At 43.9% G+C, this 22,267-nt stretch overlaps 1 protein-coding gene and 1 long non-coding RNA gene across 11 annotated transcripts in view; one reads left to right on the top strand and one right to left on the bottom strand.

Annotated features, from left to right (window-relative positions):
- The window catches only part of SLC14A2 (solute carrier family 14 member 2), a 442,098-nt gene that overhangs the window by 292,962 nt on the left and 126,869 nt on the right, over positions 1–22,267 (top strand). The gene's annotated exons all lie outside the window — the stretch shown is intronic.
- LOC139045651 (uncharacterized) overlaps positions 72–22,267 on the bottom strand; it is a 32,929-nt gene continuing 10,733 nt past the window's right edge. Inside the window, exons 2-4 of one of the 3 annotated variants that reach the window (XR_011504438.1) lie at positions 8,732–9,293; positions 7,557–7,754; positions 72–6,018 (exon numbers count right to left, since the gene is read on the bottom strand). This is a non-coding gene — a long non-coding RNA (uncharacterized lncRNA). Of the gene's footprint in view, positions 6,019–7,556; positions 9,294–22,267 lie in introns of all 3 variants that reach the window. The other 2 variants (XR_011504439.1, XR_011504437.1) reach the window with 2 other exon arrangements.

Below are 22,267 nucleotides of genomic sequence, written 5' to 3'. Positions count from 1 at the left end.
CTCAGGGGAAGGGGGGTAGGGGGTGGGCACAAAGGGGGAAGGAGTGCACCTATAAAATGACTGACAAATAATAATGTACAACCAAAATTTCACAATGTTCTAAACTATCATGACTTCAATTAAAAAAAAAAAAGAAAAGAAAATATCTCACTATGATCCACTACTCACTGATCATTTGACCATATACCAATACAAGTATTGAGTATATAACCCTTTATGAGGAAGCATGGGGATTGAGGTAAACCCAAGAAACAGAAGTTGTGGTTCCTACAACCCAGCCTGGTACTTCCTCAGCCCTTAGATGGTTTTCCTTAAGAAAAAGTCTAAGTCTTCTATTTCTTCAGCCCCTTCCTAGTAAAGACATACATATTGTCCTGGGCACATAGAAGGTCATCAATAAATATGAATGGACTGATTTTCTAAAGTTTAACCCAAATGTCAATCCCTAGCTTATTCCACCCTCTCCTTCTGAAATCTTTGGCCCTGCCACATTGAGGCCTAAGACTTAAGGTTGAATTGGAGTAAATCAGCCAGCAAGAGAAAAGTAATTTTGATTTAACAGAAGAACCCAAAGTATAGAAGAGTAGGGTGAAATAACCACTTCATGTGTTCTCTTCAGCACACCAATCCTGCGTGAGATTCCCTCTCCAAAGTTCTTTGGCTGTCTTGTGTCTGAGTGTTTGAAATAAAAGGGTTTCTGGAATGGACTTCCACAAGGACTTCAGTTTCTCCAAATAGGCATAAAACCTTGCCAGGGTGCCAAAGTACACCCAACCTTCACAGCCAGGCATCATGGTTCACACTTCCTATCGCACAGCGCTGTCATCGATCCAGCACCATTCTCTAAGAAGGAAGACCCTGCCTGCTTACTTGGTAGGTTCCCATAAAGATTTTTGTTCAGTGAATCACTGGAAAACATGATATTGTACATAAGTGAATTTTCCAGAATTTACAAAACACAACCCTTCAAAACATATTTTCTTTTCATTTATCAAATGTTTATTGAACATCTGCTGTATACTAGGCAATGTGGGGACAAGGCAATACTGGGGACACCGAGATACAAATCAAATTCCCTGAGCTCCAATGAATCTCATCAATAATACATTTTTTGGAGAATTTTTGTTGGCAATCTTCCTGACAAAAATTATTTCCCCCCTACTTTCTTATAAAGCAAATGTTGAAATCAAATGTAGCCTCTTCTCCATAACCCATTCAACAGTGCAAAAATTTCATGAGTTACTGAGTTACATGAGGCTACCTGCCCTGGTATAAAAACATCCCTCTATTGCTATGTTTTCATGTTGGGTCTAGATAGTTTTTCTTTTTCACCCCAAACTATCAGTTTTATGTCTTCCTAATGCCAATGCCTCTCATAACCCACTTTCAGTTCTGATTCTCCATATCTAATCTTCTGTAAGCCTGGGCAACCATCTATGATTAAACATGTTGGAACCATGTATCAGACCAGAGTGAATAAAGTGCTGCAGGAGAGCCCGAGAAGAAAGGTACATGGGCTTCACTTGCTGCAAAAATTCTGTGGGAAGCAATTTCAACCATTTGGAAGGTTTTTGTACTTGCACACAGAGTCCAAGATTCGAGTTGCTACTAGTCTGGCCTCTGAATAAATAGGGTGCTGAGATATCATTTTGGCATTATTCTTAGTCAGATAAAGCGTTCAGGTTAACTGCAGCCAGAAGAGCGCCAAGTATTCTACTACATAAAAGTTCCTGCAAGACTGGAGCCATTTCAAGTTCAGATGTGTCCTTTGAAAACTGATGGCTCTACTCATTTTCTGTGATCAACTTCAAAGTGTGTGTGCATTCCTGCATTTGATTGTTGTACCACCGTCCTTGGTGGGGGAAGGTTCATTAGAAATCACCACCCTTTCGTTTAGAGTCCAGAGGCCAAAGTCAGAGACCTGTTTCTTGAGAGGTCAAATGATGCCAACTGGCGAGCTGGAGCAGCGAGTTAATCTTACCCAGGGGTTTGCATTTGAGCCCCACTTTTTCTAATGACTAAATCTGACTCAGCAGTTTTATAAAGCCAAACATTCCAGACTCAAGAACTCAAATCAGGAAGAAGCTGGAAAAGGAAGAAACATCCTTGTTCAGGGTCTTCAGCTGTCATGGGCTTTTGGGTTTCCCATCAAGGGAAGAGAGAGGTGTGGTGAAATTGTGACTTTGCTCAGGGAGGCATTGTGAGTCTAAGGAAGCAAAGCTGCAAGTTTGGAGCTGGAAAAGACCTTAAGAGTTCATTCTGTATGCATTCCCTCTACAAATTCCACTGTCCGCTCCTCATCACTGCAGATTATTTCCTTACAAGACCTTGCTGAAGTTGGAGGAGTAATTCTACAGCAGAGAGGCAAGTGTTAGAAACAGGGAGCTAGAAAGGGCCCAAAGACTAACTAGTTCAAGTATCTAAATTTATAGATGGAAAAAATGTCTGGAGAGATGCATTAACTTACCTAGGACAGCAAAGCTGGTTAGCAGAACTCAAACTCCAACCCAGTGGTTTTTCCACCATACCGTGTGTCTTAGTCAGCTTAGGTTGCTATAACAGAATACCATAGACTGAGTGGCTTAAACAGAAAACATGTATTTTTCACGGTTCTGAAGGCTGGAAGTCTGACATCAGGGTGCCAGCATGGCCGGCTTCTTGGTGAAGGCTAACTTCCTGGCTTATAGATGGGCATCTTCTCATTGTGTCCTCGTATCTTACATGGTGGAGAGAAAGATCATCTCTCTTGTGTCTTTTCTTATAAGACACTAATTTCATTCATGAGGGCTCCACCCTCGTGACCTAATTACCTCCCAAAGGCCCCGCCTCCTAATACCATCACATTGGGGGTTAGGATTTCAACATGAATTTGGGGGGACACAGACGTTCAGTCTATAACACCATGTAATACAGTTTTATGACCTTCTTCACTTTATTTCACCCCAAATACCTAAGATGAAGGCCTTGTAACTTTAATCTTTGAATTAACAATAATAACAATAACAATAATAAGTGTGCCCTTAAAACAATAGCATGTCAAGTCTCAAAAGAACTTTAGAGTTTATCTGATCCAACTCTCACATTTTACAGATAGTTGTTCAAGAACAAGCAAGGGAAAAGTTGGGTCTTCGTGGAGGATGTGGACCTGGGTAAAGGATTGAAAATGGAGTAGAAATACATAAAATTATAGATTTAAAAACCTCAGAGATCATTAGTCCTACCCTGCATTAGATGAAGGTGGACCCTGAGATTAGACAGGGGAACTGACTAGTTCATGATCAGTTAGTGGTAGAGCTGGTTCCTGAATCCTGGAATCATTATTCTCAGCCCTTTATGCTGTTCACTGTCCCACAGGGCATCTTTGTAGCCATTGATGGAAAGAAAAAATACATCCTTCAAACATTAGCATATTGTAAAATCTCAGTTCACTAGAATTCTCAGGAAATGAGGCATTCTGGTTAAATGAATTAGCTGGTTAATGAGACCCAAGATCTGTTCTTTGTCTGTAATTCTTGCTCATTTTCCCATCTGCTATGATATCTGATCCTTGGCCAAGGGGCAACCAGAAAGCTCTTCCTGTTTCTGCTCTGGTTTTTGGAAATCTTTCTAAAATGTCAGATTCTCACTTTCTTTTTATACTCAGTTGAGTCTAGTGAACATCACTGGGCCATTGTTTGCTCATGAAGGATCTTGCTAACACTATATAACACTTGCTATTAATGACAAGACTGGGATAGATTATTTAATGTACTTCCATTATTTCTGACAACTTTTCCAACTTGAGCTGAATGTGACAAATAGACAAAGACTCTGTTGAAAATGTAATTTGTTTCTACCTTTTTCTAGTCTGGAGTTTATGTGATGAGAATAAAAGTTAAGAAATTAAGATTCATTGAGTTCTCACAGTACACAGGCTCCCTTCATCAGTGACCATCTCGCTGAATCCCCCTCGCCACTCTGTGAGGTTGGTATTTCCATCCTTGTTTTTCAGTTGAGGAATCTGAGGCTTGGGTAACTTAAATAACTTGCTTGAGATTGTAAAAATAAAGTGATGGGGCTGGAACTTGAACCTAACTCTGAGTTCATGGTTAGCAATGTCTGTGCAAGGGACTGGGGGTATGTTTCTAACTGTTTGACTTTGAACAAAAGCCCCACTGTTAACAATCCTATATGGAGGCAAAATGGAAACATTTGGCGGTTCCTTATCTTTTGGAGTTCACTTTTCCTGCCTGAGCCTCAGTTTCCTCATTTATAAAATATGCAAGAAGTGAAACAGGTCTCTACTTACTAAACAGTCCTTATCCACAAGCATGAGTGCCTTTTCTTTACCTTAGTTGGACTTGGAAATATAGGCAGTGAAGGAGACAGATCAGTTTCTTGTCATCTGAGGACACTTAATCATAGAGACAACATGGCAATGAATGAGTAAGTCAAGAACAAAAGGAGAAGATGGACTGTCTACATTTTCTCAAACCAATAAAATGCACATTAACTGTAAGTAAAGAAGCCAGATCTTCCAGAGTTAAACCTTCAAATACAGGGATGCTAAGAGCATTGACTCCCTTCTTCTTAAGCTGTCCAAGAGGACTTCCTGGAGGAGGTGAGATTCATTGTATTGTGTGTGAGAGAGAAAACACTCTGAAGAGAGTCAAAGGTGGTGTGTTCTAACAGTCTTCTAATGCTAAGAGAAGTCTCTGAGGCAAGAGTGGGATGGTCTTGAAGAGGAAGGCATGAAGTCCATGTTCGTTTCCCGGGGCTGCCATAACAAAGTGCCACAAACTAGGTAGCTTAAAACAACAGAATTTTATTCTTTCACAGTTTTGGAAGCTAAACATCTGAAATCAAGGTGTTGGCAGGGTTGTTTCCTTCTGACGGCTCTGAGAGAGAATCTATTCCATGCTTCTCTCCTAGCTTCTAGTGATTGCTAGCAATCCTCAGTATTCCTTGACTTGTAGACGCATCGCTTTAATCTCTGCCTCTGTCCTCTCATGGTGCTTTTCCCTGCGTGTCTCTGTCTTCTTCTTAAGAAGACAGTCAGTCACATTGGAATAACAGCCCGCCCTCCTTCAGCATGACTTCCTCTTAACTTAATTACATCTGCCACAGTCCTATTTCCAAACAAGGTCACTTTCTAAGATACTGAGAGGTTGAGACTTCAACATATCTTTTTGGGGGACACAATCCAACTCATGACAAAATGAATAAAGCAGAGAGGCTGGATGTGAATAGTAGCAAAAGACCAGAGAAGTGAAAATACCCAGGTTTGCTGGATTATGCGGGCAGCGAACCTGAGGTATTCCTGGGCTGCCAAAGGCAGATCAATCAAATACATTCCCTGAGCCCTGGTCTCAGTAGGGCCTGTCACTGGATGCTGTGGGCAGGCCATCCTCTCATGTCTTCAAAGACCTTACAGTCTAGACCTTACAAAGAGAGGAACTGCATCCGCTCACAGCTATTCAGATCACAGCTCACCACAAAAGGGCTCTCCTAGGGTAGTCCTTCCTCCCTCCCTCTACTATCTACATCCTGCTCTCTGGCTATCTATCCCTCTCTGTCTCCCTCCCTCCCTTCGTTCCATCCTTCCTTCCTTCCTTTTTTCAACAAATATTTATCGATTACCATTATGTGCCAGGCATATAGTTCTAGGTATTCTGTTCTACTGGAGATACCGCAATGAACAAAATAGAGAATAACAACAAAAAATCCCCGCGCTCATGCAGCTTACATACTAGCAGAAATGGACAATAAGCAGTAAGCATAATAAGTAAATCAGGTAATACTTTCAAAGGTTTTAAGTTCTTTGTAAAGGGCGGGTGGGGCAGAGTAATGAGGCATGGGAGTTCAGGCGGTTGGGCTGCACATTTTCTTTCAGAGTGTGATGAGCTGACTTACATTTGATTGAGTTCACTGGCTGCTAGGTAGAGAGTAGACTGAGTGGCCATGGGAGGAGACTGGAAGCAAGTAGGAGGCCATAGCTAGCATCTGGGTAAGAGTTGCCACCAGCTGAGATGGGAAAACCTGTGGAGGAAGCAGGTTGAGAGAATGATCAGAGATCAGTTTGGAATGTAGGGCAGAGAGATAAAGGACACAGTTGGATATACAGTTCTGGAGTTCAGCAGAGAGGTCTGAGTTGGAAATAAAAATTTGGTGTCATCAACATATAGATGGTGTTTGCATTTGTTATCCATGGCTGTGTGACACATTATTCCAAAGCTTAGCAAACTAAAATCGTATTCATTTCCTTACACATTTTCTGAGGTCAGGAATCTGGGAGCAGCTTAGTGAAATGGCAGTCCCGGGGTGCCCTGGGAGCCCAGAGGAAGGAGCAGTGAACTCCAGGTGATTGCAGAGATTCAAGGAAACTTCATGGCAGAATATGGAGCCACTGAAGGGTGACCATGGGGGCGTCTAGAACAGCTGGAAACAGCTTCAGGGAGAAAGTTTGAGACCAAGAATAAGAGAAGCATTGTACCTGTGGGGAGGGTGAAACCAAGGCCTTCTCCCCCATCCTGGGCTTGGGCTCTATCTGTGAAGTGGGGTTATTCCCTGCTTCTAGAAACCCTCCTGCCAGGACACACATGCTCACTACCATATGAGGTGGAGCCTCAGCAGGCCCAGCTGAAGGAGTTTATGAGGCCAAGAGCTGGGTGCACCTCCACACAGGTGGGAACTGCAATGGCGTGGTCTCCGAGCTGAGGATCAGATCAAATCCAGACCCTGCCTTTATCCTCACATCAGCCAGCCCTGCTGGAGCCGAGCCAGGCAGCCCCATCGATCCCAGACCTTGCAGGGAGAGCCTTTGAAATATGACTGCCTCTTCCTGGGCCTGCTCCCCGCGCCCCCATGGTGTCATTTCCAAATCCATTACATTCCGATGGCTTTGGGATCTTTTAATTACATGTGACGAAGCCTCGCCGTTGCTGGAATTAGACGACCTGTGTTGACGATTTATAGGCCTCAGCTTTCACGCAAGCAGGGTAATAAATAACATGAAATGGGCCCTTCAGTATTAAAAACTTCAGAGCTACCCACTAAGCCATGACAGAAAGAAAAAAAAAAGGGTAAAAAAATTTAAAAAACAGTAATGTCTGTGTCTCATATGTTTAAAATACTGTATGTGAAACAGAGAATGTCAAAAATACGGGGTGCTGAGCAATAGGCAACTCATAAAATTTTATCTCTGGTATGAGGATTTCCAACCACATAATGTGGACTTTCCTTTTTTTTTTTTTTTTCTTTTTTTAATTCTGGGCAATTCATGCCCGATGAGGTGACTGACAGGGCAGGTTGGCTGGCACACCCATTTTGCTTCCCCAGATTTAATGACAGGGTCAGGACTAGAGGGGTAAGCCATCCCCAGCCCCAGGTCCCCATTTGATCTCTCCTCCTGGCCCCCTTGACCAGCCTTGTTCCCTTCCTCAGACCTTTGCTCATGCTGGGCTCTGTAACTGGGATGATGTCCCCACTCCTTTCCTTGCAACCACATTTTCGAACTCCCCCCCCACAACTCTCCCCCCAATGCCCAGAGGCCTCCTCTGACCTCATATGGCACCTACCCCAAACACACCACATTCAGGGTCAGTCAGATGCTGCCTCAGGCAGTTACTAAGCCCAGTGGTGCTCGTGGGCCTTATCTGTCTTGTCAGAGTGGAGGCTCTGTAAGGGCTGGGCCTGGGTGTCTTCCTTCCTTTCTTTTCCATCTTGGCACCTGGCACAGGGTTCAGCACATAGCAGAAACTCCACGAAGCTTTGTTCTTGCAATAAAGAAGCCAAGAATCAGGAATTCAGCTTGCTTCCAGTCCAAAAAGTCAAGAAATAACCTGTGAAAGAGGATGCTGGAGGGAAGCAATGGGGCTAGAGGAGACAAGGAAATGCTTCATCTTGGCCCTTTGGACTGGGAGGAACATGAGCCCAGGATACCTCAAGCACAGCGGGGCCTCTGCATAGGGCAGCAATACAAATGAGAGTTGAAGACTATTGGGGTTCAAGGCTGTTCTGGAGGCAGGGATATTTTGTGCCCTTCAGCGGCAGAGTCTTTGATCTTCTTGTCAGTATTCTGCCTCTCCCATGATCCCACTGTATGTATGTGTCCCAATCTGCTCCCAATACGTTATGAGCCCAATTCTGAGAACAGATTGGTCCACTGAAGTCACATTGCCCCTTTAGCCAAATCTCTCAAAGCAATACCCCTCATAGGTACCTGGCCAGCCTAGAGATAGGCTGTCCCTGGATGAGGTACCCACCCCAGTCCAATCATCCACCTGGAAGGAACAGGCTTACAGACACCAGCTTAGCTGCTCAGGTCAAGGAATGGACCAGGCTTGTGTCTATCAGGGAGCTGAGGAAAGACAGGCTTTCTTGGGGCTTCAAATACAGAACAGTTCACAGAAGAGGAATAACTTGATTTGAACCTTAAAAGTTGGTCCAAGTTTAGGTAGAGGTAATTCTAGACCTGAGAGTGTCTAAGAGCCAGTTCTAGCACCGTCTAATGGCCGTTAGATGTCCAAGCTTCATAGATAAGATAATTTACATTTTCAAATCTGAAAGAAGAGAGAGAACTGGCAGAGGGCACAGAGGCACATGGTGTGTGAGGTCATTGGGCTATCTACTTTGCCAATAGCTGATGCTTCTTGATGAAACATAGTCTCCTTAAGGACAGCAATCACGGCCATCGCATTTACTGCTGTGTTCCCAGTGCTTAGAACAGGGTCTACACAAAATAGGTACTTACTTGTTGAATGAATTAATCATGATGAAAGGCAGAGACCTCTTCCTTGTAGGAGGGTAACTTCTTTGACAGATGGTAGGAGGTGCACCTATCCTAGGGGCTTGTTAGATGAAAGAGAAAAGGGCCTTTTGTTTCTGAGTCCCCAAGGCATCAACAGGCAGAAAGCCTGGCTTAAGTTTGCAGCTCTCTTGCCTGAAATAGCCTCCAGGACAACTGCAAAGGTATATTTCCCTTCTTAATAGTAACTTTCTAATCCCTGGGCTTGGAATTCCCCAAGGGCATGCCTGAGAACTGCATGCAGGGGCTTTGGAAGTCCCAGGAGAACCCAGAGTGGATGGTCAGGGTCAAAAACGTTGTTACCAAAGACTGCCCCTCTTGAAAGATGGCCAAGGGGAAAAAAGAATCAGGCTAACTCAGCAACGCCAGTGTCTCAAGTGTAAAAGGTAGTAGAGTGGAATTTTGGGGAAGAATGGGAAAATGGGGAAATTTGATTTAAGACACAGAAAGCAATGTGCAACAGGACGATTCTGTGTGATTTGCGATTCTTCTTTTCTCCATGAACTTCCTGCAATGGATGAACAATGATAGTATCCATAAAGATACATCCTGTTTCATATAAGAAAAAAAAGAGTTCTTGAAATATTAAGTAAAATATTTTTACTTTTTTTATTTTTACTAAAATAAAATGAATTCCCTTTCCCGTTGACTTATGTTACTAGATCTCATAGAATCAGTGAAGCAGTAGATGTGGAAGGTACCCTAGAGAGTTAGGTCAAATCTCTTACTTTATGGATGAAGCACATGAAACTGGGAGCATCCATAACAACAGTAAAAACATGATAGTGAGGTTTCTGCAGTAGGAGGGAGCGTTGGGGTGACCAGCATCCGCCATTTGCTCACTGTAGTGCCCTCAGAGGTTGGACATGGCCTCTGACCCCTGGGCTGTTATCTATTTAATATTTAATGTTATTTAATATTTGTTATTTAATATTTATTTATTATTTAATATTTGTCTTTAAATTGACCCACATTTTTCTTAAAATTACCCTTACCCTAATAATAACTATAGTAGCAGGGTTTTACAAAGAAGATAGCTAGCTAGATAGCTGTAGATACATACACATATATATATGCATAATATCTATAGTATATTATAAAATATATTATTTATTTTATATCATATATATAACTGTACATCAAAATAAATATATAAACATTAAAATAGGAAATATTCATCCATAGATGGCCTAAAATCATCTTGTATACCACTAGTGGTATATGCTTGCCCTTTGGAGAGTACTAGACTAGGTGATTATTATGACCTCTTCCAAAGTTTTAAGATTCTCTCTTTTCTGAAAACAAGTTTGGTTTTACGAATATTGGCTGTGCCTAGTGCATTTTCCCTTTTTCTCTCCACCTTCCTGAATCATGGCCCTGCTCAGATCTCACCTCCCACGACGGCTTCTATACAGAAAAGAGAAAACATAGCAGACTTGAGATTGCCGTCTTTAGGAAGCCCTGCTTACAAGGTTAGCCTTTGGCTGGTGTCTGGGAACTTGGATTTTAGGCGTGTTCCCACCATTCCCTAACTGATAAGCGTGGCTCCCTGCACCTAAACTCTATGTACAAACAATGTGGTTTATGCTGAACACCTGCTTCCTTCTGGGAGTCGGGAATTTTGGTATGTGCTAGGCAGAGGGTGTCTATGTGACCAGCCTCCAGTAAAAACCCTGGGCACTGCATCTCTAATGAGCTTCCCTGATAGAGGACCCTTCACGTGTGTTGCCACAATTTGTTGCTGGAGGAATCAATCATGTCCTGTGTGATTCTATTGGGAGAGGACTCTTGGAAGCTTGTTCCGATTCCCTTCAGACTTTCCCCATGCACCTTTTTCCTTTGCTGATTTTGTTTTGTATCCTTTCACTGTAATAAATCTTAGCTATGAGAACAACTATATGCTGAGTCCTGAACCGCTGAGGCTGGGAGCGGTCTTGAGGACCCCACCTACAGCTTGCTTCCATGGCCACTCCACCCTCCAATTCTCTTCCTGTTCTGAACCCCTTAAGCAACTTAGAGATAAGTGTAATCATGCAACTCCCCCCCTTGTTTTGTCAATTAACTTACCACTGTAATATCTGTTGTCTCTCTCCCATTCATTAATAAGCTTCTATAAAATCAGGAAGAGTTTCTTACACGACTTAAATTTGTATTTGTGTTTGTGTCTAATGATGTCTTATTCACAGCAATTATTCTAAGTTTCGTTTTTTAAAAAGAATACAAAACAGAACAATAAATGTTTTGGATACAATATGTGGTTACTGTAAAAATAACTTAGAAAATACAGAGAAGCAAAAAAGAAGAAAATTATAATCATCCATGATTCCCTACCCAGAAATAATCATTTTAACTATTTGGTTATATATCCTTTGTAGTCTTCTTGCTAACCATAAATAGCTTTTATAAAAATGATATCAGGATTTTTGTTAGTTACCTTTTTTTACTTAATATATGTATTCATGTGATTACATGTTTATCAGTAATGTCATTTTTAATGATTACCTAATAACTCATTACGTGTCCCAAACTGGTGACTCTCAAGCAAAACATCACCTATAGACATGTGTTTTATGTGCACAGCATAGTATTGACCTGCCCAATATTTAGAAATAATATGTTAGAATTAGTTGCCCGTATCTGAATATTGGGAGACTCCACATAAAAGTCTGTATTTTCTGCTTTAAAAAAAAATGGTAATGCCACATTCCCATCGAGCCACATGGATGGAGCTGAGTGGAAGCTGCCCTCTTTACATGGAGCTTGTGCTCTCTGTTTGCCTCAATCCCCACTGTGCCCTGTGGCCTCTCTGAAACTGAGGCTGAAGATCAGTTGCTATTTATCATCCTCTTGAGCTGATTTTCTTTTGCCACAGTCGGGAGAGAAGTGAAATATTTCTTGTACTCGTATATCTATCAAAAGCTAGACCAAAAGGGACAAATAAAGAAGGCAGTTTGTTTCAACAAAATTGAAGAGAACATATTTCTGCAGTCCCCAAACTGTGTGCCAAGGAACTCCAGGGTGCCACAGTGAACCCACGAGGGCATTGCAAGATATTTTTAATTACCACGGAACTCACCATGAAACTCAATACTGTCAGTTACTGTGCAAACTACCAGTTTGAGGGAATTCAAAGTTTCAACGTTAGATCACACTGCATATGATATCATTGTGTCTTTACAAAGCTGGGTTTTCATTGGTTGCTGTGTTAAAAAGAAAGTACCATACAAAAACCAATGTGAAACAGGAAATGAGAGTGGAAATGTCTAATCTAATTCCAAGATGCAATTAATTGAACAATGTTCATCAGGTGCACACATCCCATTAGTAAATAATTATGATTATTTAAGAATTAAATGTAAATATTGTTTTTTCTTTCAATTTATGTGTAAGATTTTTTCAAACAGCTACTAAGTTGTTAGGATATAACTACTTGTTAATTTATTTAGACCGACATGCTTAAACCTAACTGAGGCACTTGTTTTGGCCCAGGGATGCTCTAAAAAATGTTACTGAGACAAAGTTTGGGGACCTTGGGCATATTTCTGTGGAACTAAAGGTATTGCGCTGACTGGTTTCACTCCTGCCTGACTGGTCTCAACCCACATGCCCCACTACGTTACTAGAGCTTGTAACACCTGTCTGAGATACATCTAATGCCTATCCCCTGTCCCTAAGACATTTGTATTGCTTTTTACCATTTAATAAACAAAGAAGAGTATCTTCATAGCTAACATTCCTATACATTCAAGATTGTGTTCTTAGAATAAGCTCCTAGGAAAAGAATTGCTGAGTTAGATTAACCAAACTTTTAAGGCTTTCAAAAATTACTTCTGGATGGACTCAGCTTCATTTGAGAATCCCCAAGGCAGAGAAAACTGCCTGACACACAGGTGGTGCTGAATACGGGGAACTGAGTTGAATTGAATTGAATTGCATTGAAGTGAATCAAATCAAATTGAATCTCTAAAAGCACTGGGCTATGCTCTTACTTTTGTTTGCCTATAGTTGCCTCCACCCGCAACACGGGCCCTGGAAGCAGCAGTCAACCTCACTGGAACAGGAGAGCTCTTGCTGTGAAGACGAAGCCTGTGACAGGTTCTTTAACAAAGAACCTCTCTGAGCCCTGAAAGGCTTAATAGTTAAGTCTGGCTTTGAAGCCAGCCCGATTTCAAATCCACCACTGACTAGTTGTTGACTTTGAGCACATTACCTAAACTTCTGTGCCTCAGTTTCCTCATCTGTATCATGGGAATAATGATAGAACCTATGTCTGAAGTTGTGATGAGGATAAAAATGAGATAATCTGTGTAAAGACTTTGCACAGTACCTGACACATTTTAAGCTCTCAATGATAGTCGTTAATTTTATTTCTTCTCCTGGATGCTTTTGGATGTCCTCAAACCAAGACCTCCCTGGATTTCCATTCCTTCCTACAGGCTGGCTGCTCTTTCTGTTGGTTGAAAATGTGGGGAAGACACACCAGACTATGCCCAGCCTTCTCAACCCAGGAACTAATCGACTTCCTATCATGGTCCCTGGACCCTTTGGAGGCAACCTAAGCAGGAGGCACTTTCTAACCCCTTTCTGGTTTGGACACAGGCCAGGAGGTCCAGGGCTCCTTGTCCTGGGTAGAGGCAGCTAGCTACCCGAGCAAATAGTTCTTATAGATACAAAGCCAGGAATACTGCCATCTGAGCTAAGCAAAAGGAAAAAGAAAAGAAAAATTGTTGTCAATTTTGGCTTAAGAAGCGTGAAGGGTTTCTTTCTGATCTTCATCATGTTACAGACCCATTGCTTTGATCATTAGAGGGCCAAATCCACACCTGTAACTTGTCCTCTCAGGGAGGATTTTTCTCGGGATATTTAAAGCCTGAATTTGTGTCCCTGAAATGCCTGTGCCCCTTGCCTCCAGTCCCCTCCTAGTCTGTCTCAGCCTGAAGTGAATTCCTTCTCTGACTCCTTGGGTATCTTCAGCCAACAGAGAGTGGTGGAATGGGAATCAAGCTGCTCTAGAATAAACTAAGCCAGACAAAGGGAATGCCTGCAAGCCCCGACGGATGCTTGAATTCCACAGCCTACGTTGCAACTGATAGAGGTCTTTGTCTGAAACCCAGGAGCTGCATCTGAGTCCCTGTCCTGCCCCTTGTGGGCCTTCTGGTGACAGCCTTGACCTTCAGTTTACTGACCTTTGTTAAGATGGGGATGATAACGTCTGTGAGATGATAAAATGAGATGACCTCCATGAAAGTGCTTTGTAAAATACTTATATAACTATGAGGGATTTTTAACTAAGAAAAGAAATTGAAGCCCATTGTTATTGATCTTGCCCAGATGACTTCTTGTAGAAGAAGGACTTTGGACAACAGAAGGACAGCATAGCAGACGGATCATGAGAAAGTCTCTGAGGGCCAGAAGGCCCTGGATGAGGTGGAAGAACAAAATGGTGGGTCTGGGGTGGACAGAGGAGGGTAAGACAGAAAGGTGAACAGGGTAGGAAAATGGATTCAAATAAGACTTTGTAACCCAGAAATTGGAGACATTTCCAATTAATTAATTATTCAAAGTATTATTGAGACACTTCCAAGGGCTCAGGCTGGTGTCAACTTGATTTCAGGTGTCAAGGAATTCTATAATCTATGGGAAGCGGGATCGTCAAAGTCAGAATAACCAAAGAATGACCCAGTAGTGTAGTGAATGCAGGGACAGGTGTCCAGTGGGAGCTCTCGAGAAGAAGGAGGCACGCCTGACATGCGTTGTCATCCTAGGCTCAGGCTGAGAATGGGGGTGGGAGGTGGGGCATGAAGCTCCCAGAAGAAACTTTTGTGCCCCGTTAGCTTTTCCCAAGAGCATATGAACAAGATTTCCTTCAGTGAGGGACAATCCCCCGAGGAAGAGTGATTGTAGATCAGGGGAGAAGAGTAGTAGAGGAAGCAGGCGAAAGAATCACAAATTTCAGAGCTAGATGGGGTGAGTGTTCACCCCCAATCCAGCACCCCAACTGTACACAGCTGAGGCTTACACAGCTGATGTCACCTAACCTGGAAGTGGAAAGGAGATCTCCAGTCTCATCATTCAGTGATCTTTCAACTCTTTATGATGAACTAGATGGAGCCAGGCTCAGGAACCTGGACTAGGGGGACAGGCTTGGATGGCATGCTGGGGCATCTGCAGTGGGTATTATAAAGGCCCTATATACCTTGACTAAGGTGAAAAGGGACCCCAGAGAGTGGAGAGAGAGGGCATTCTTGATCAGTCCCATAATGGTGCCAAATGGCTTCTCCCGTCTTTCTTCCTATGCTCCCAATTCTCCTTGCTTCACAGCCAGGATATGGGGTATATGTTGCAGCCTGAGTGGAAGTAAAATGGACCAAGGGCTGGGAATATGATCACAAGAGGCTCCTTCATCATTCTCTAGATTGGAGTAAAATCGGAACTTGGCTTCTGGTCTATCGAAGCTCTGCCTCCAATGGATACCTGGAGCCGGTAAACTCGGGCATCTCAAATGGAAGGCTAGGACATGCTGGGCTTGCAATTCATACAAACAACTGATATTCAGATGTGCTACAAGCATGACAGGGCCAGAGCCAGTCGAGCTGTGGGAAGCATTTGGGAAGAAGAGTGGAGCATCTGCCTTCTCAAGTCTCGCACACCACTTCTGCACGGCTTCGGCTCTGCCTTCCCCAGACGGGAGACAGCTTGTTCTGAAGACACTTGTAAACGTGAAAAGGAAGAAGCAGGGAAGCAGAGGGGAAGAAATCTATTCTACCTCGCAGCTTTCTGTCTATACCCCAACGGAGCGAGGGTAATTTGTTATACCTAATGAGCAAGTGCCGGTTTATGTGGAAGCAAAAATGCCAGTGGGATGATAGGGCAAGTTGCTGTGGGAGACCAAGACCTCAGAGAAGTTTGTACAGCCTGGCAAGGGAGTCTTCACAGGAGGAAGGAGCGACTGTCTCCTTCCATCAGGGTGATAAGCACTTGCATTTGCACTGAGTTTTTTGTGTTTCGAGGCTCTTTTGCATCTATTGTTATAGCTGAGCTTCACAACCACCCCGTGAAGTGCGTGGCTCTACTGCTCTTTTCTCTATTTTTCAGGTGAAAAGACTGAATCTCAGAGGAGTTAAAGAAATTGTCCAAAGTCATGAAGGTAGTAGATAGATATATCTCCAGACGTCTAGTTTCCAAATGCTTGTTCATATGTGTCTTATTTCTAAAAAAGGACACATCACTCAACTGAGGGCAATGGGGGAGATTGAGGGATATCAACTATACAGAACCCTATAGAAAGAGGAAAATGGACAATTTAAGGTGAATCAAAGTCTCACTTCACATAGAGGAGGACAAACCGTAGACCTTGTTACCAAAGAGAAGTTTAAATAAATGCATGCATTGCAATTGGAACACATGACCGAGGAAACCTGGGATGGGAGTCCCTAGGTGAGCAGGATAGGGGTTCCAGCCCTGGCCCTTCTATCTTTCCAGGCCAACCTCTCAGCACTGCCCTCATCTCCTATGCCCCAGCCACAAGAACCACAGGTGCTCCCTGAACCCATCAGATTTTTCCTATTTCCATGCCTTTGGGTATCTTCTTCCTGAAACTTTAAGTTCAAATGTTAAGATTTTTAAAATCCTGTAATCAGTTCATTGCTCCCTCCTCTGAAGTCACATTGAAATGCTGGCGTGTCCCCCCCATGTATCTCCTCCACTAGACTGTGAGCTCGTTGAAGGTAGAAACTGTGGTCTCTTCATCACTCAGTCCCCAGCACCTGCCAAAGGGCCTGGTACTTATTAGGATCAGATGTTTACTAATTGAATGGTTCCATCATCATCACCATCTTAATTTAAAGCACATTCTTGAGCACCTCCTTGGGCTGGTCATTATGTAGGCAATGGGGTGTGAGATATTAGCCTCATACTCAGGACTCATGGAGACCTTTGGCAAAGCAGAAAGAACATGTGCATTATATTGAATTCAGAAGATTTAATTAATACTATAGGAATCCAAGTATGGTGAAAATCTGAGCTGTTCAAGGAAGGATCTGAAGAGCCTTGAAGGAAGAAAAGAAGTTACAGGACATTCCAAGACTTTATTGAGGGCCGTTCTGGGCTGGGTTCTGTGGCAGCTGCAAGATTAACATGAGGCACAGTCCCAGTTGTCACAGAGCTGAGAGGTACCAAGCCAACACAGCTGAGGCAAATAGAAGTAAATGAAGGACTATGTGCTAAGGAGCTGTCCGTTTCTGCCATGGAGTTGTCAGAGAAGTGAGAGCAGGAGTAATTAGGAAGACTTCCTGGAGGAGGTGACATGAGCTGGGCTTTGGATTATATTTAGAGACAAGAAGATAGACATTCCTGGAATCAAAAACAGTCATGGGCCTAGAACAAATAATTAATCAATACGCCTTGGAACAAGCAACAAGGAGCCCTCAATCTATCCTCTAACCTGGGACAGGTTCCATGGCAGGCAGATAAGACATGAAGACATGACGGCTTCCTTTGCACTAAGACACTGACTTTTTTTTAAATATGGAAAATTTAAAAAAAAAGAATTCCAGATGGATTTTAAACACAGTGGGGAATTGGGCAGTGTGACGGCAGATGGCTATTTCAGCTGCACGTGGGTAAAAATAATTTCAACTCCCCAATACCCAGAACTGCTCTGAACTTGTGAAAACCTCTTAAAGAAAAGCTGCACTGTGATGCTCCAAGCACAGAGCTGCAACAGATGGGGTCCGAGGGCTTGGAGCTCATAACAAGAAAATATCTACCGTGGCTAGAACAACAGTGCCAAGACCATTGTGGGGAAGCTCCTTTCTCACCAGATTCTGTCAGGGCTGACTCTTGATTTTAGCCCAGGCTAAGGAAAATTCTCTGGAATTTCTTCCTCTAGGTTGGGAGAGAGGAGAAGAGAAATGAGTCAACTTGAGGGCTATGTGTAGGGGCTGTGAGATGAAGACATCAGGGAAGCAGAAAACATCCAGAAGGGGATAGTGGTGAGTGTGTGCTCACAGGAGGGAAGGTGGCCCCAGATGGGGGCAGGGTGATGGCTGTGAAAGTTGACACTTCTGGGTGTCTGATGGGCTTTACCATAGTAGGCTTGGTTTTCCTACATTTACTGTTATCTACACTACATCCAGAGATGGAATAGGGGACCTATGTGGAAGCTCACTTTGTCCATTTGATGGCCACCTCTGGAACACTGATCTTTTGTCACACTCTGCTGTAGGGCTACAAGAGTGAACTGATCACAGGAGTGAGGGAGTCAGCCAGGACACTAGCAGTGCTATGAATCAGGCATTCTAGAGGTCCAGTGCCAGGGAGCAGACAGAGATACTAGGTAAGGACCAGGAGGGCCGTATATCTACATCCCCTAGGAGATTAAATTCCAAAGGAATCATCTAGAACAGGAGTGGTTGACAGGAGCTGTGGGCTAGTTGGTCTCTGGTCCAAGGTCCAGGAGGTCAAAAGTGCAGGTGGGAGACCTTGAGGTGAGTTCTGATCCTAAACAGAAGCAGTCCTTTCTGCTTCGTCTAACAGGTCCTGGTGGTTAGCAACAGCATCCACTCATGATATGCATCATGGTTTCCTGGACAGTATGGCTGGGCGGTGTATTGGGTGCACATTAGCTAGAGGGGGAAACAAGTCACAACAACACAACAGAAAGGATGAGGACACACTGTGACATCAGGGGAAACTGAGTTCTGGAAAGGAATAATTTACTGTGTCTCATCCAGGTTGGCCTCCCTGAATGAGGTGGGATGAGGCGGGCAGGGCCACGGTTTATATACAACAATGATTCTCAATTACAAACACAATAGGAAGGTCACTCCAAATGGATTCAAGGGAACCAAGGTCAAGACCAACCAACCTCAAAGAGGAGCAAGTGACGGGATCTGGTTTAGAGTCTGGATAATGGACTGGACTGGGGCTCAAGGGCCAATGCTAGCCCAAGAAAAAGGAGAGTGTGCTTTTCTTCTGTATTAAACTGTTCAGGTCAAGGCAGAGAAACATTGACAAAGGATACTTCTGCTTTATTGGTTCAGAAAGAGACTCAAATGGCTACTTGTGTTTACATATGGTGGGAGGAAGGATGGTGCGGGCCTGAGGTGAGGGTTACTGCCCACCAAGCCAGCTCTCATATAGCCAGAGTCTGTGCCCACCTCATTCTTATCAACCTCCTCAATACTGCTCTTCCCTTCTCTTGCTCTCCTCATCCTTGTCTGTCATGTCCAGGTGAGCCTAACTTCCTCAAGAGGGCTCATGTGACCCACTCTGCTCCTTCTCACTCCCATTTCTTCACTCTATCTCCATAGCAACTGCCAACACCAATGATGTGTCATTGATTTCCCCCTATGGTCAGGATCAGCCACCAACAGGAGGCAGTGCTTTCTGCCCACAAATGGCAGTTAGGTGGATTATTGGGGACAGAGGAGGCTATGAGGTGAATGGGGAGAGACTCATGGTAATGTTGGTTGTGGGGTCAGCCTCCTCCTAAAGGCAAGTGAGAACGAGCAGTGCTGACGCAACCCAACATGAAAAGTCAGGGAAAGACGCAGAGGGCGTGGCTGGGGCCTCCAGGCAGGTTCTAGGGGGAAGCAGGGCCTTATATGGCTTGTGCACGAAGTGGGGGCCTTCAGGCAGTGAGGAAAGGGGAGTACAGTCACAGGTTTGGAAATTGAGATTTTCTCAAGAGCCCCTGAGACTGCAGTAAGTATTATTGCATAGTATTCTTATAAGGGTTTGGAGTTAATTTGCATCTCATATTCCTTTTCATAATAGAATCAAGCACTTCGATTTTGAGATTTTTCTAGACAAATCCCTTCATCCTGTAGATTTAAAAATAAGACCCAGAGAAGTGAAATAATTTGTTAATGGCAGATCTGTGACCCGTATAGGGCTCCCAGTACCGGGCTCTTGTCCATATATGTTCTTTATTATTAGTCCAGCCTTTCCTTGGACTTGAAAGATACAACAGAGGAGAGTGAAATGGGCCTGAGCAAATGCTCCATGCAACCCTGTCAGGTCAGGAAGGAGGGACATCCTCTTCACAGCACCCTTACCACAAAGCGAGGAGGGAGCATGGCTGGGCTCGTCCATCCCCCAGGCTCCTCTCCTCCCTGCATTTGTTTGGCTTTCCCTCCTCTTTTCTAGTCCCCCAGTGTACCCTGGAACTGGGGCACTCGCTCATGTCATACACACTGTGTGCCCATCACGCACTCAGGATTCAGCAGTGGACACCCCAGACTAAGGTCCTATTCTTAAGGAGCTGATATTCTGATGGGGAGACACAGACAAGCACAAATAAATATGAAGTCAGGTGGTGTTGAGTGCTGTGTGGGAAAATAAGGCAGGGAGAAGGATCCAGAGTGCTGGGGGCAGGCAGTGGCTGTTAGACGAGGTGGGGAGGGAAGGTGGCTCAGATGAGGTGAAGTGTGAGCAGTGACCTGGAAGGGCGAAGGAGACTAGCCATCAGAACAGCTGGGACAGGTGCCTTCTGGGCACAGGGTAGCAGCAAGTGCAAAAGAAGTGATGTGGTAGCTTGCCCGACCCATTTGAGGAGCGGCTGGGGGCCGGTGGCTGGGATGAAGTGAGCAAAGGAAAGAATAATAGCAGATGAGGCCAGAGCAGGAGGCCATGGCAAGGACTTGACTTTGACTCAAAGCGAGGTGGCAACCATGAGAGTATTTAAGCGTAAGAGGACCTGGGGTCCTAAAAGGACCACCCTGGCTGCAGTGCTGGGGAGAGACATGAGGGAGCAACAGGGAGAAGTGTGCTCAGGCCATGGTAGTGATCAAAGTGAGAGGCGATGGTGACCTGGATCAGTGTAGCAGACCAGGGGCTCCCAAACTTCCCAGCTCAAAGACCCTACTTTTGCATTAAATAACCTGCCAGCATGATAACAGTTACCATTTTAGTATCTGTTGAATGGGCAAACACTTAATGTCCATATTTCTAAATGAATCTACCTTGCTCACATTGCAACAAAATTTACCTACGTTCAATAAAGAGTCGTAGGAGGATGCATGCAAGTTGCATCGTTTGTTAGGTCTGCAGACTACATGTTCAATGAGTAGATCATTTTCAGACCCTCTCCCCCCATTGTGGCCCCAAAAATAGGCCCGTGATACTTTGCTTCTCTCACCTTTTCCGTTACATTGGCCAGCCTAAGCCCTATTTCCTCAAGCCTCTTTGCTAGAAGGGTCTGACAAGCTCCTGTGGGCTAGGGTGTCAATGAGCGATGATGATAACTGAGCAGGGATTCATAACTTGGAACTGAACCATAGTTGAGATTTGAAAGATCCAAGCACAGCCCAAAATTGCAGGTAAAATACGGTGTGAGTGTATGCAATATGAGGTCAACTTCCATTAGATTCTCAAGGGTCCCTCACTAAGAAAAAGAAGGTGGAGGGGGGTAAGAGCCACAGTTTAAAGAGTTAGTCCTCCCAGTTACTATATATGTTTTAACAAACACTTTCAACGCTCAGCCCCAGCAGTGAGCACCACATGGAGGAGGGCAGACATTTTGAATCCATAAGGCTTCAATTCCCCCCAGCAGAAAGATCTGCACAATCTGTAGATAAAAATGTAACATCTCTGATTTCAGAAAAATAACTTTCTTTCCCTCCTAAAGCTGGTCTTGGACCCTGCTTCTGACACGCTCAATATGAATTTGTGTAATGAAAAAACTGTAGTCATGCGTCGCTTAATGACAGCTTACATTCTGAGAAACGCATCATTAGGCGATTTCATCGTGGTGCAAACATCACAGAGTGCACTTACACAAACCTAGGTTGTATAGCCTACTATACACCTAGGCTGTATGGTACTAATCTTATGGGTCCACGGTGTATATGCAGTCTGTTGTTGATGGAAATGCCATTACGCAGTGCATGACCGTACAAGTGTTCCCATTTGAGAAACAAGAGGAAGACAAGATCATTCCAAAGGAACTTATGTATTTGGAGCAATAAATAAATAAATAAATGATTCAAAGCCTGTATGCTACCTTTGGATAAATCATGCTTGATTTGAAGGTCAAGTACGTTAAAATGCCCCGCTTCACTGAGATGCATGAAGGCTGAAGCTTGTGGTATGGTAGAAGTATTTGCAGGGTATAATTATGCACCCCTTCACCATCCCCACTGCCTTCCACGTGATGTGAAACAATGTGTCACAGTCCCCTACAGTCAAAGCAGTAATTTACAAGAGTCAGCAATTCCGCAGGGCAGGTAGGCCGTATTTCAAAACTGGAAAGGGGGTTGGGGGGACGAAGAGGGGGAGCCAGCCGATCAATTTACAAAGATCCTGTTTCTCTACCACTCTGTTGACCTTTCAGGCAAGACCTAATGCCAATTAGCTCAGTTATAAAGTCCATAATTCTTGTGGGGAAGGCCCTGTGTAGCACATGATCATTTTACAACGTTTGCCCTAATTTGCAGCCCCCAAACACGGACTCCTGGGGCTGCAGGGTGGGGGTGGGGG

Source organism: Equus asinus, chromosome 7 (assembly GCF_041296235.1).
Source record: "Equus asinus isolate D_3611 breed Donkey chromosome 7, EquAss-T2T_v2, whole genome shotgun sequence".
Classification (NCBI taxonomy): Eukaryota; Metazoa; Chordata; class Mammalia; order Perissodactyla; family Equidae; genus Equus; species Equus asinus.
The sequence above is the reverse complement of the archived record's forward strand: the minus strand, read 5'-3'. Positions and strand labels throughout refer to the sequence as shown.